Consider the following 14,913-nt stretch of genomic DNA (forward strand, 5'->3'; position numbering starts at 1 on the left):
TTCTCCAGATTTCCACCCTGTGAAATCTTCAGATGCCAGATGAAGGCACAGTCTTTTATACTGAATCTCATCTTTTTTCTGAAGACTATTCCTATTCAGCAAATTTTAGGTAAACATTGTAAGTCAGGTTGATGTGAAGCTAAACCTATGCTCTGTTGACCTGGGGCTTTGGCCTGTGTTTGCAAGGTTTAGGTAGATTCAGAGGTCAGAGTCCATGTCTAAGGCCACAGATGTTATGCTGATTCACTCACCTATGGCCTATGAAATGGGATTCGTTGAATGAATGACAACCCACCATGCAGATCTGCTGCCTCTCTGTGATGTTTCAGTGACATTTTATACTGACATAAGGCGTTGTAGGCTGCTCCCAAGTTTTATAATAGGACAGCTCTCTGTTGCATGAGACCATTTTCCCCACTGCAGATTTGCGTAGCTTTGGCAAAACTGCTTGGCTGAAACACTTACTTTCAGCATAATGCAGCCCAACACGTTTGCCCAGAAAACGGCACAGCAGCATCAGCAATAAGTAACCATGGCTAAGGATACAGAGAATTTAGGAACTATCACTTGGCTATGTTTTCTCCTCCTATGATGAATCTATTTGGGTGAAGTAGCTTATTCTACATCGAAATGCTTTTGCCAGCCTAGTTGTATTGATTTTAAGTTTAACAAATCATGTTACCTGCCAGCATAGTCAGACTAGCAAAAGCTCTAATGTATCTGCACCTTAACCACAAGGTTAACCAACTGTCTGTGTGCCGAGACTGTGATAGTTAGCATGACATTTTGATCAAGTGAAATTCAGGCAGCAGAACAGGCCACTACAAGTGGCTTTTTGGGACTGAGCTCCCCCACATGTAATGTGCCACTCAACTAGCAGAATTGCTTGAGAATCACAAAATTATCTGAGACAATGAAACCACCAAAGTTGGTGTTTGTATCATAAAGTTTCCCTTAAGTAGGCCATGGTGATGACAGCGAGGGAGGAAGTTTGTTCTTTGATTTGCAGGCATTGCCAGGGCAGTTTGCAGGTGTTAGCTCTCAGGAAAAGAAGCTTTCATGGAAATGAGATGTATCTGCAGAGGGGCTTTTACTCTGTGATACTGGTTTTGAAACCAATGCATGGCTGAGAAGCACCACATACTTGAGTAAGGTAATCAGGATTCAACCCCACCCCACCCCCTAGTTGTTTAATCAAGAATTATAAATAGTAGCAACAAGTAACAGCATGTTTTTACTTTGTCAACACAAAAGTCACCACAGGACAGCCCAGCCCCCAAACTGGGGCAAAATGATGGTGTCAGCAGGGTGTTCCACCTGGGCAAATTAACTTCAGGAACAGGTGAGGCTAAATAGCCCTAGCTGAAGCCTTATTAATATGTCTAATTAACTCCTGGGACCCAAGCTTGTATCTTTAGCCAGGCATGTAAGAAGTGTGGTACTGCCTTTGGAGTATTGCAGCTTTTTGAGATAACAAGTCCTGCTCAGCTACCCAAGGACACAGGTATGTGCATTCAGTCAAAGTCTTTAGCACTTCCGCTTTTGAGAATTTTTGCTCCAAGTCATATAGTTGTCTCCCTCCCTCCCTTTTGGCCACAGCTGCATCTTGTTTTCTTTGCCTTTTGGCAAGTATGGCTGGTCAGCCTAAAAAAGCAGAGAAGAGGTCTCCTGTATTCATAAAACAACTGCCAAGTCTGATGAGGGTATCTGTCTTGTGTTTCCCTGTGTTTGTATGCTCTAACAGCTCTTCCAAAATACTTGACAGCTTTTGAGCTTTATTTCATTGTAAGCAATCATAATTTTAGGGATCACTGTCTTTCTCCACAGATCCCATGGACTTTATCAAGCATCTGACTCCTTTTTGTGACTCACCTGCAATATGGGCAGCCCAACATCGAGGAGACATCTCTGTGTTTTCTTCTCAGATGCACCCTCAGATAAAAGGTATGCCTTTTATAAAGTACTCAGTACCTGGAGTACTTCATTGTTATTTAAAGACTTAGTCGCAGCTTTTGATAAATTTTTCATTTCATGTAGAACAGACAGTGGTTGTTTAGTGGCCTGGACGTCAGAGGAATTTGAGAGTAAACTACGGGCTATTTTTTAAAAATCAAATTCAAACTGTGAAAGGAGATAAAAATTTATATCACTTATATTTCAAAACTGAATTGACTAGATTTTCTTATATACATCCATCTTTTAGTTTTGCACTCATAAGGACCTGAAAATTATAATCAAATCATAATCCTGAGAGTACTGGTTGGTTTTTTCCAGATTGGGAAGATGAGTATATTTGAAAGTGTCTTGGAGGAGGTCAAATATGGGTTAGATATATAACAGGGGTTAAGTAAACTCTGTTAAGATTTTTTGCAACATGTTTCACTGAGACTAAATACAATGTGTCATCAGGTCTTTATGGGCTAACATTTATAGAAAGTATAAATTATTTTCAAATGAGGGCTATCTGCTGAGGATTAGCTGTTTAAAAATATTTACCTCTCTGTTTATAGTTTTCTAAATCTGTGTTGTTAACAGAAGAGGAGGCAACTCCTTTAAATAGTACGCATTTCCAAGGAGTGTGGCTGAAGCACACTATTCTAATAGATTATTTACTGCTGCCAGTGCTGGCTATTATTGTGAGATAAACAGGTTAAATATTGACTACATAATTTTAGTTGCTATGATTATATGTGGGCAGCTATTAAAGTATGCAAGTATATCTTGTAAGTCTAGATCAAAACAAGCAAGTATGAAAGGAATGATTAATTACTCATGAAATGTGTGAATCCCTCAGAAAACACAGTTTTATCCCAGGAAGTATCGAGGTAGAGAAAGTAGGTAGATATTCTATGTGTGCCCATGGAGAACCTGATTCAGAACTTGCTAAAATCACTGGGCTTACTTTCTGTGGGACTAAAGTCCTAAATTAATACTCTGCATTAATTCCTATAGGAAATATGAAACTAGTCAATTAATCATGACTCCAGTTCAATACCATGACGCTCCAGCGGGCTTCAAATGGTCAGGGAGATTTTTCAGAAATCCAAAAATTCTAATGCGTGTCTTGAATTTGGAGATGTGCTCAGTCCATTTGGTTTGCGTCAAGTTTTAGAGCATTTTGCAGTATGTTTTCTTATGTGAACTTCAAATCAGGGATAAATTTATTTTTAATAATATACAGAATTCAGATAATTTTGGAGTGTGTTTTCATACTCTTATGTGTACTTCAAACTATGAATAAGCTTTGCTTTCAATCACTATTATTAAAGCTGAGGCAAGTTTGTGAGAACATGATTTGATTTGAGTTTTAAGTCTTTCTCTGAACATTATGCAAAACAAAAAAAACTTCTGGAACACAAATATGCAGGTTGTATTGTAACATTATTTTCAGCTATCCTGGGAACTCATTAGTTGCTCATTATGTCTTTGGTCTAAACACAATTTTCTATTAAGTAATTAAGCAATGAACTTGCTATCCTGTTTCTCATAATAATATGCTTAAGTATATATAATTCTCTCTTGGTAAATGGTACTGTGGAAACATTGTTATGATTAAAAATCATTAGTTGAGAAGAAAGAAATTAGAGTGACAAGAAATTTGTGGTCCCACAAGATCAAATGCCATTTTGTAGCAACATTGGGCAATGGACTAAGATTATACATTATATATAGCTTATAGAATGGTTTGGGTTGGAAGGGTCACTTTAAAGATCATCTAGTTCTACCCCCCCTGCCATGGGCAGGGACATCTTCCACTCACTACACCAGGTTGCTCAAAGCCCCATCCAACCTGGCCTTTCAATCTTAGTCTACACAATTAGCCTATCTTTTCTTGTAGTATAATCAAATCTTTTGATAACGTTTCATTTTCATAGTGTTCCTAATATGACAAGAGTAGAGAATATACAGTCCAAGTGATCTCTTTTTTGTTGCCTGGTTTACATAATTTTTCTTCTATTTGGTCTCTGCAAGATATTTTCTGGGCATGTGTCATTGTTTAATCCAGTGACCTTTGTTTGGACTAGATTTTCCAGTCCTGGGGCCCTGAATTTGCTTATTGTAACCTCTATACATAAACCACCCGGAAACTAGAAAATTTCAGTACATTGATATCTCTGAAACTTCTTGTCCTCGACGATGTAGTGTTCATGTTTTCTCTATTGTTTTAAAACTTCTTCAATACGAAGAAGATATGTAGTTTGCAAAGTATAATTCTGTTATTTTCAGAAGCTGAAAAGAGGAAAATTCAAATTTATTACAGTTAAAATATTCTCTTTTTGAAAAAAATGGACAAGAAAATATTTTGTTTTATTTTGGAGCTTTCTAATAAATCAGAAAATGTAATTCTGGATGAAGACCCAGTTTTAATACACATTATACAAGGGGCTTATAAGAAAGATGGGGACAGACTTTTTAGCAGGGTCAATAGCGGTAAGACAAGGGGTAATGGTTTTAAACTAAAAGAGGGTAGATTCAGACTAGATATAAGGAAGAAATTTTTTACAATGAGAGTGGTGAAACACTGGAACAGGTTGCCCAGAGAGGTGGTAGATGCCCCATCCCTGGAAACATTCAAGGCCAGGCTGGATGGGGCTCTGAGCAACCTGATCTAGTTGTGGATGTCCCTGCCCCCCTGCAGAGGGGGATGGACTAGATGACCTTTAAAGGTCCCTTCCATCCCAAAGCATTCTATGATTCTAAGATTTGTACTGGAAAAAAAAAAATTGTGTGTAAGTTTCTGTAACTTGGATGCTAAATTCAGAATGCCTTTGCAATTTTTCTGCAACTATTACAGATTGTATAGCTACCCTTTTCACAGCTATGGCTGATAGCTCTCTCCACCCTTCTGTAGAGAGCTTACTTTTGCAGTATTCAGGACATGGAAGTCATTTTAAGGGGCTGTTCTGTTTTTCATGGGCAAATCTGTCTCTGTAATTTTCGGGCCCTTTGACACTGCAACAGGAAAAAGTAGTTATCCCTTAGGAAAATCTCAGATATTGACCGAGTAAACCATTAGACCAGATCATTGCTGACATGAGATATTTGAATGTTCTGTTTCAATAATGAGCACTTGCTTTGCTTTAAAGATTTTATCAAGGTTCCCAGGAGGCCAAGACAACCAATCAGCTTAATGATGAGCTCTCCAGCTCACTCTGGAGCATTTAGCTCATGTTACTGTGTGGGTCACTTTACTACATTCTGGCTCCTTTCTTGTAGTTCCATTAGCTGGTAGCTACTAGTGTCATGGAAGCAGCCCGTTCCCCCAACAGCATCTTGCATATAAAGGTAGCTGTTCTTTTCTATCTTTAAAAATACTTCAAAACTGGTGACATTTTTTTTTATATAAGTACAACAAATAACTTAAAAATAGAACTGTAGCTGGAATGTGAGCTACTTAGCATGGATTAATGTGTTTATTAAAAATCTAGGGATTTTGGATAGTCTTGTGAGATACACATGACCTTTTCATGATACTCCCTAGAGATACTAGTCATACTGTCCAAAAGCAGCATAAAGTAGTTCAGTCTCATACAAACAATATAATTAGGCCACTTTGAGCCTGGTAATGGGATATGAACATAGTGGTCCTGCTCAAATCACCTTTCCAAGTATACCACAGTTGTCAAGTATTGCAATTATTGGTGCAATTAGTGCAAGGGTTTTGCGTCTCTGGATATAAGTAAGTTTTGTGCTTTCATTGTTAAATATAAAGAATCAGTTTCTTCTCTTAGTAAGCTTATGCTAAACACTTCTCTGTGTAACAAGGGACCAGAATCTGTCTCTGAAACTCTGTGCGTGGAGTATGGTGATCTCAGTTTACTGGAAGTCTTTTCCAGTCATACAAAATAGCCATCACTCTCAGTATTGGTTGGAAACCATATTATTAGCAGTCTCAGCAGAGAGGTCAAGGACTGCACAAATGGTGTAGGCTAATATATCTCCCTGACAATAAAGGGCTAAATTCGGGGTCAAGGACTATTGTGGGGCAGCACAGAGAAGCTGCATATCGTATTATCATCCCCAGTGCTATGGGGCCTCATCATTGTGCTTAGCATCATACAAGCGTGTAACAAAAAAAGTTTGCACTCAGACCTTAAAGTCTAATCATTGTCCTCCCTATCTGGGCACAGAGGACCTGACTGACCCAAGTGTGGCGTCTTCTATTTGCATTGCATTTGCTTGCTCTATTTCATGCTTACACTGCTGCTGACTACAGAAGCCACTTCTGTAAAAACAGTAGGATCAATAGACCTTGCTCTTACAAATGAATTTTTACAAGCTATTAACATTTGGAAAACGTTCTAATTAAGACATTCAAATAAGCAAATGGCTTAATAAAGTACAGAGATAGCCCATGTATTTCAAGACTGATATAAATAATTTTTTTTAATTAATGTGATCTTGCCATACTCATCACATTTACTGTGTGTATTTTACATCAAAATAATATGTTTCTGTAGCATTTATACCACTGTATCACAATCTTCAAAAAATAATATAGTAAGTACTAGTGATCAACAGCATCCTGTTTAAAAAAAGAAAAATCTACTGGTGAGTATGGGGCTGATTATTAAAACTTACAAGTGCTGTGGCTTTTGATACATAACTGACAAAGTATTCTAAGTGGTGTTGCAGTGTTGATGTTCTAAAAAAAAAAAAAAAAGGGTTCTTTAAAGTGCTACCTTCTGCCAGGAACTGCTCTTTGCCAAGTAAATTCTTATGGCAGCATCCTCAGCAACTTATATTCACCTCTTCTGTAGTAATTGTAACACCCCTTGGTCAAAGGTGCCCAGCAGAGGAATCGCATGCCTGAAGTACCTCCTTATGCTTCAGTGCTACAGTTGCTGCAACAGATTTTTTTTTTTTTTTTTCCTGTCTAAGCTTTTATCTGATCCTTACTGTAGAACAGCTGGACACCTTTAGTCAGCACTGCACTCCTCCTAAGTAGGCTGGCCGTCCTCTTCCTCTCATAACAGTGAACCTGAGGTACTACTATGGCCTTCATGCTAGGTGTTGCTTTTGATAAAGCTGTCCTACAGAATAAAGGACTGTTCTGACAGTGAAAATCTTCCCAAAGCCACTGTAGGAGGAAGGCTAGTGGGATGAAGCCCTCTAGGGCTGACTGAGCAGCTGCAATTTTTTTTGGAAGCCTGGTGTGTAAAATATTGCTCTTCCACACTCAGACACCCCACATGCATGGAGTCAGGGAGCTTCACTGTGTATACCAAAGCTGAGGCGTGAGATGATCATGAAGGAGGATGTGTTTATTGCCAGACCAAATAAAAGTACACAAGAAAGGACTGCATTTGTGTTTATTAAAAAAAGAAATATTGAGAAGTTTAGAGTTGGAACAGAGCAGAACACTTTCAGGAGCATCAGGAAAAATGATGACAGAAGCAAAGTTCACAGCCAGAGGCTATGATGTTACGAATCTATTATGGAAAAATGAGTTTGAAAGTAAAGCAAACTAATTATTTTTGAGCATGGTTATCCCAGTCATGATAATGTTAAAACACCATACAAAAGGCTCAGATCATAGGAGTTCTTTTACAACTTTCCACTTTTATAAACTGTACACATTTGCTATTTGGGAATGGAGTGAAGTTTCTACATCTGAAGTGAGTTGGTTTTTTTTAGGAGAGCTGTGCTCTACAGTTTACTTAATTATTTTTTTTTAGGGATATACGTTTGTTTCTGGCTTTCTAATTTCTAATGAAATTAGCTGAAACCAGATGTACAAATAAGAACTCTGTTAACCTTAAACACTTTCCATCCAGAATCTGGAAGACAAGCTGATTCTTACTGATTTATGCATCATATCCTGTAACACAGTGTAGTTAACTACCAAGTTTCTCAGGATGAGTCTTGTATAACAGATAAAATCCACCAATGCCTGAACTATGTCTCTTGTTCTAGGATTTCCCTTGGGGAAAATCTAAATCCCACGTACTGTAGATCTCCCTTAGTGAGATAATTATTGTCCTGACAGGTTGCTGTAAGCAACGCATCTGATCAAAAGCAAGGAAAAAGAGTGTAATTGCCAGATGAGTTGTTGGAAGCCCACTTTACTAGCAGCACACATTTTGAAATTGTATGGAACCATATGCATTTTGAAATATGTCTTGAAATTGCTTTTTTTTGGCTTCATGGAAATGGAATATTTTGGATGGAGCCTGGTGCTCAATGGATGTGAAAGACCAGTGGCACACAGTCAGGACAGGAACCCAAGAGAAAACCAGAGGCCTGCTGCCAGTTGTACCAGAAAACCAGGTAAAAGACTTGGAAGGAGAAAAGGCTACAGATTCACTTGCAGGCAGGGTAAATATTTTGGGTAGATTTTTGTCCTTTGTTTTAAAGCTGTACTGTTTGGTTTCTTGTATTTATCTAATTTCAAAGAACCACCTGTGACAGCAAATGGGGCTTATAATGGCTTCCAGTATTCTGTAGCTTTTTAGTATTCTGTCTTTGTGACAAACCAGATTGAAATATGTGTGTGTTCATATCCGTATGTTGTTCAGCCATCATATTTTCTTGGATCAGAAGCCTCTGAAGTGCTAGTGGTGTTTGCATATACATTATGTTTGGAAATGGCCTGTGTCTCTGAAGCATTCTTCTGTGAAGACTATTCATAGGTGTGAAGACAATGTGTTTCTGAGTCAAGGTTTCTCTGTTGTTGCTTTCCTCCCTCAAGACTTGCTGGAGTAGCCTCTGCACTTGCTTTATCCCCTGGGATTCCATGGTAATCTGGCAGCAGGATTCATGTCTCTTTTTATTTGTGTTTCTGATAGCTGTTCTTCAGTGCTAGCATCTTCAAAAACATGTGTTCTTTCTATAGCCTGAAGAACATGAACCCACTGGGGATTACATGTGTATGAGATGAAATTCTCTCCGCACTGAAGCCAAACAGGCTTTCTTCCTTAGATGGCAGAACGGTTACGTGGCAAAAGTTTTCCACAGTGCATAACCATCAGTTGCCAATGTCTTGAACATCTGAGATGGAAATGAAGATAAAACAGTTCTGGTCTTGATATTGTGCAGTTTTAATGGAAAGGTTCTTACTGCCTCTTGTGAGGGGCTGCGGCAGAGTTCACAGGGATGGAAATTAATTCAAGAAAGTTACTGCTGTGCTTTCCCTTTTTCCCACTGAGATTCGCATTCTTTTTTTTCTTTAACTTTATTTCAATAATCTGAAAGCATTCAAATCCTCAAATTTTGCTCCTTTACTATTGAAAACAATACCATTGCAGTTTAGTCCTTTTATTCTCAAATATAATTTATTTTGTAAGTCTATTTAAAAGGCATTGACAAAACACCCAACTCTTTAATTTAGCAGTGTTTGTTGCCAAGCATGTACTGCTGCTTTGGCTTCATGTTTGTTATTTGATGCCTTGGTCATGCTACAGAAAGCGTTGCATCTGTTCAATTCTGGTTGAGATTGTTCATTTCCTTCTATTCAGATGCTGACTTTTCAAGTCTTCAATATATTGTTTGCTTTGTTGTGCTTTCATTTACAGCCTTGTTAATAACTGGAAGGCAGGCAAGGTTTCCTGAGAAGAGTTGTGCAGTGAAACAAAGTACTGTTATTTCTGAGGGTGTGGAAAGTATTCTTCACCTGTTAGACTATTATGTGCCTAATGCTGAGGAAATAATAGTATTAATGTGCCCAAACTGGTCCTCTTAGTGATACTGAGAATGTTAGAATTTGCATCCCAGACAGACGTGAGTTTTCTGATAGGTAAAAGACAATCTTCTGGTGGTGTTACTTCATACTGTTGTCTCTTTATTTTCATGTTCCCCATTAAAATGTACACTATTTCCTGAAGTAACCGAGCATTTATCAATCAGCCTTTTGGCTGACCTCTGGCCAAAAGGGCTTGCTTTGTTTTACCAGCTTTTGAAGTTTTCTCTCTTCTTTATTATCGCTTTATTTGTCAGTGTAGCATGTAGCAGGATTGTTACTCTCGATTTCTGGATGGTTGGAGCAATGTTTGGAGTGCGAAAGGAAAGCTTGATTTGTAATAATTCAAAGCAGACTGCTCAGTCCTTAGGCAGGTCAGAGAGGGACTGTATTAGTCTGTCTTCCCCTGTCATGGAAAAGGAGCTAACTGTGTCATCTGGCCAGAAAGCTTGATCACAGATGATTTAAGGTGCTGTAATATTCATATTCCCTATCTTAGTAACACCTTTTGAAGGAAGTTGTGTTCAGCAAAGAGAGAAAAATACATAAATGTGTCATGTCTAGCTTCATACTATATGTATTTCTTTAATATGTGATTCAAACATACAAAGAAACACCAATGGCTAAAAATATTTACCTACTACTTTCTCCTCTGAGACTATGCCATTAGAGTGTGCAAATAAGGAGACAGACATCAACACTCAGAGTACAATAATTATAAATGTTTTTTTAACAAGTTGTAAGTGCAAAATAGAAGATAAAAATCCAAGCTACTAACTGATGTGCACAGAATTTTTTTTTCTGGATGATCTTGTGCTATTTTTAATAGTGGTTTGAAAAAGGAAGGCTTTAAAAATTGCGCATATTTGAAAGTAGTAATCTGTTATGCAATAACAATTGTACTAAACAGAAAAAGAACAGCTGTTACTGGAAGTTACAGTTAATTGTTGTATTTTCCAGCACAAGGTTGTTTGGTGGGAACAGTGGGGAAAAAATGCAAGCAACTGCCAAAAAACAAGCGTGTGAGGTGAAACTTGAATTTGCTCTCATGAGAACTTTCTAAGATTCATAAGTAACTGAGAAAAGCATGCAGTATTTAAATCTCTGGAGATGTATTGTACTGTATAGAGTGAGCACAGCATGCATTGTTGGCAGGAGAAAGAAAGGAGAACAAAATTCAGAAAGACTGATGGGAAGGTAAGGGTCATCAGGATGGATGGAGGACAAAATGCCTGCTGTCGCTTCAAATTGTTTTTTTTTTCTTTTGTGGCTTCCTGAGTAAATTTGAAGCTCCTAATCTTTCCCTCTCCCCTCGCCCCCAAAGAACAGGTTTTCATGTACTTTTTAAATGAAATGAGCAAAGCATGTCCCTGTTACAAATCTGTAGAGTAGAAGATAGATAAGTTAGCTTGGGGCACTTTGTAAGCACTGTAGGCCAAATCTGACGTGATATATGCATGCCTTAAGAGCAAGCTCTGAAGAGGGACTTAAGGAAAATATCCGCCCTAGGTTCTGGCAATCATTAGACCAGTGGAAAAGCTGTGGCAGAAAGTGTCCCTAGGCAGGCTGCAGACAGGAACAGGAGAAGGTCCAGAGGCGAGGGGCCTGGCCCTCTTGTCATTGCACGGGTGCCTCCTGGCCTGGCAGTAGCCATTACTCATATGTGAGCATTTCTCTGCTTTGGCACTGCTTTTGACCCATGAAATCTGCCACAGGGTCTGCGCCCTGGGAATACAGCTTGTTAGTCAATGTGTTCTTCCAGCACAAGGCTATAAAACATTGTAGGTCATAATAGGCAGCTATTTATTTCTTAATATGTCCTTAGGTGCCAAAGGGGAGATTTTTTTTTTTTTATAAAAATAGTACTGGAATGCATTTATTAGGGATTGACTGTATTTATTTTGAACCACAACACATTCATCCAGATCCATAGTCAAAACTACAAGAAAGTACAGTCTCCACTATACTGAGCTTGATTCTCTGAGTGCTTACCCTTGCTTGTATTGCCTCCCGTTGTGAATAATTCCACTGGCTTCTATGAAACAACATGCAGTAGCCAACCTTTAACCCAGTACTATTTGCAGGATCACTCTCCAAATTGCTTTAGTACTAAGTTTAGCTCTAATGAACAAACACATTGCCCCCCCAAAAAAAGAACAAACCCAGACTAAAAGTTGAGCAATGCTCTGAAAATGCCATTTTTTTAACATTAAAATGATCAAGTCTGATTACTATTAATTCATTAACCAGAACATCTTACAGCTGGAAAAACTGTTTCTTGTTGCCAGCTGTATTATGTTAATTCAACATGAGCGTGACCACTGAATATCGGTTGATATTAGAAAACTGCATAATTTATGCAAAGTAAAAATATTTTTTGTTTTGCACAAAGCGGATCATGGTGTTTGTGTAAGCTGATGGCATGAGATGATTATTATTGTTCCCATTATCTTATGGAGACACTGGTCATGGTTCTGTAGCTAAGACTCAACTGAGTTTTGTCCCTAAAGCAGGAATTCATTCTTATACTTATAAATGTAAATTATGTCAAATCTGAGACAGGCCTGTAACACCTTGTTCCTGGATGAAATTCTGGCTTTTGTGAAGTCAGTATGAATTGTGGTATTAGTACCACGAGTCTTCAAAGAATTTACAAACATATTCAATGATTAACTAAAGTTTAAAAATAAGTTCTTTAAGCAAACACAGAATTGACAAAACTTGTTAAGAGTATATTTTGGATATTGCTATGCTATCATGCTAGTGTGTCACTGCTTATGATTTGCATGTCTAACTTCAGAGAAGTAAACACCACTTGTACAGAAATTCAGTGCATAGGAATAGCATAAGTAAGAGAAAAAGGATTTCATGTTGATTTACAGGCAGAACCTGTAGTGATCAGAAGGATTTTGAGAAAATGTAAAACTTTAGGTACCTTGGCCAATGCACAGACACACAGCAAGTGTGGGCTGGTCACTCAGTAAGTTGTATAAATAAATTGTCCCCTTCTCATTCTTGACCTGTGTTGTGCTTTTCCCCGTGTTTTCCATGGTGTACTAAAGGAAGAATATCGTGAGGCATATGAAGCCCACTGACTATGCAAAATTCTAGCACAATAACTGATAACCTACCCCAACCATTTTGGACAAAATTGGTTGCTTCTGGTTAATTAGCTGTCTATTTTTATTTTCTGCACAGATATTTCATGTTAGATGTTGGTGTCAGTGGAAGAGTAAGTGCCTTTCAGACCTGAGGGCAGCCCTCTGACTGTTCCTACCTATGTAATCCCTCTCCAGACACAGATGGTTGGCAGCCACCTAGGAGTGTTCCTGCCAGGTATCACCAAGGGGCAAGAGGCAGCGGTCATAGCAAGGGGGAGCAAAAGGAGGCTCAGTGTGCAATTTCTTTTACGCACCATCTTGTTTTATGTAGTGCAATTTATCAATATACAGGGCAGATGAACTAGCTTGTCTGTGCTGCCAATATAAGGTCTATAGTTAGGAGTAATTTCCACGTTGTACTATTGATTCTCCTGTATCTGCCTCTGCTCAGATTGAGGACTGATTCTGTAAACCCTCCCTTCTTGTTATTGTGGCTCTCCAGATAATGATACAATGCAGTCAAATGTGGATGGGTATAGCTATATCAGTTTTTAACCCACAGCAGAGAAACGCTGAATGAAATGAGCATTTTGCACAGGATTGATGTAGTCTCTGGGCAACCTGAGTTCATTACGGTTTTGTAAGTTTTCTTCAAAAACATAATTAAAATTGGAATTATACTGCCTTGAGTATACAGAATCATCTGACTTAGAGCTGCAGCAAGCAAAGCTTTGCTTGACCTGCTAATTCTATCCCTTTGCTGCCATGAATTCGGTGTGGCATACCAGGGAACATGATAAAGACATGCAGTGGCACAGGCCTGATCTGCCCAAATGCCAAGGCAGATTCTGACCACAGTATTTTCCAAACCACTTCTGTGGATACCTCACCAAAGTGCACAGGTTATTATGGGCAACATGAAGGGTTCTTCCATTCAGGAGTGAAATCAGAAAATACTGTGGAATTCTAGGGAGCAGAATTATAGGAATCCAAAGGAAAGAGCACCCTGAAATGAGTGCATTGAACTGGTACCCTGAAGTTTTGCCATGAAAATAGCTCAGGAGCATCACTGAACAGGACACCTATTTATTCATGATCACTATCACCAACCATATATATATATGTATACATATTAGAAATAAACTTTGATTTAATCGGATACATTCAATTCACAATGATTAAGCAGAAATAATTTCATTTTTCAAGGCCGGATATTTAGGACGTGTGGTGTATGTCAAACCACTTCTCTTTAGCGAGAGAGAACTCACACTTCAGAATTCTGATGTGGAGCTGGCCTTCCTTGGGGAAGTCAGTTCTAGGACTAGGTCTGAGACCAGTTTCTAATTTTAATTACTGCTACCAAAATAAAAATTACTCCCACAAAGCAGATGAAATCTCTCCATCTAGAACAGCAGCAGAAGGCCTCTTTAAAGCTTATACAGACATAGGCCTCGTGCTGACCTCTGCACAGCATAAGCCTCTGGTGCTGGCCCATCTCCACAGGAATTAATTTTATCCAGAAAGCACAGCAGAAGAGGTTCAGATTAATATTCTAGATTAGCCTTTTAATATTGGATAGCATAAATGTCAAGTAAATAGTTTAAAAATAATTGAACATTATAGTTATAAAGAACCTGTGCAGAAGTGCAGCGTTGTCTTTTTGGTGTTGATCTTATAACACACAGATTTTACCTTTTGTGATAATATTCTGAGTTATAAAACCTCATTAGTGATAAATTGATTCCTTGCTGTTCAATTAGTGGCTCCATAAAAATTTAAGTTATTTAAAACTACTTCGATTGACACTTAGGCAATTTGGGTATTGCTTTTAATTTTCAGACAAGCCATTCTTAAAGAATGGCTATAAGAAGTGAACGATGCTCTTACATGTTAATTCAGCACTGAACCAATTAACTACCTATGCATGCAGTTTTGTAACAATATCTCATCTATTTTCAGTTAATTATGCAACATGATTAAGATCATATGTGTTGAATTAACAAGTCAGTGCATCATCTCACTACAGTTTCATCTAGGAGATAACTTGATGAATGAAACGAACAGTAATTTACCCTTCCCACCCCCAAGTTCCCAGTTTTGAATGTGATCAGCCCGATGTTTCATGGAAAGAAG

At 38.3% G+C, this 14,913-nt stretch overlaps 1 long non-coding RNA gene across 1 annotated transcript in view; it reads left to right on the forward strand.

Moving 5' to 3' along the window:
• The first annotated feature begins 1,412 nt into the window (after nt 1-1,412).
• LOC148050260 (uncharacterized) overlaps nt 1,413-14,913 on the forward strand; it is a 28,083-nt gene continuing 14,582 nt past the window's right edge. The window contains exons 1-2 of the long non-coding RNA XR_015701588.1: nt 1,413-1,504; nt 1,828-1,944. This is a non-coding gene — a long non-coding RNA (uncharacterized LOC148050260). The remainder of the gene's footprint in view (nt 1,505-1,827; nt 1,945-14,913) is intronic.

Source organism: Nipponia nippon, unplaced genomic scaffold (assembly GCF_047370975.1).
Source record: "Nipponia nippon isolate SJK-2023a ecotype South Korea unplaced genomic scaffold, ASM4737097v1 scaffold_9, whole genome shotgun sequence".
NCBI lineage: Eukaryota > Metazoa > Chordata > Aves > Pelecaniformes > Threskiornithidae > Nipponia > Nipponia nippon.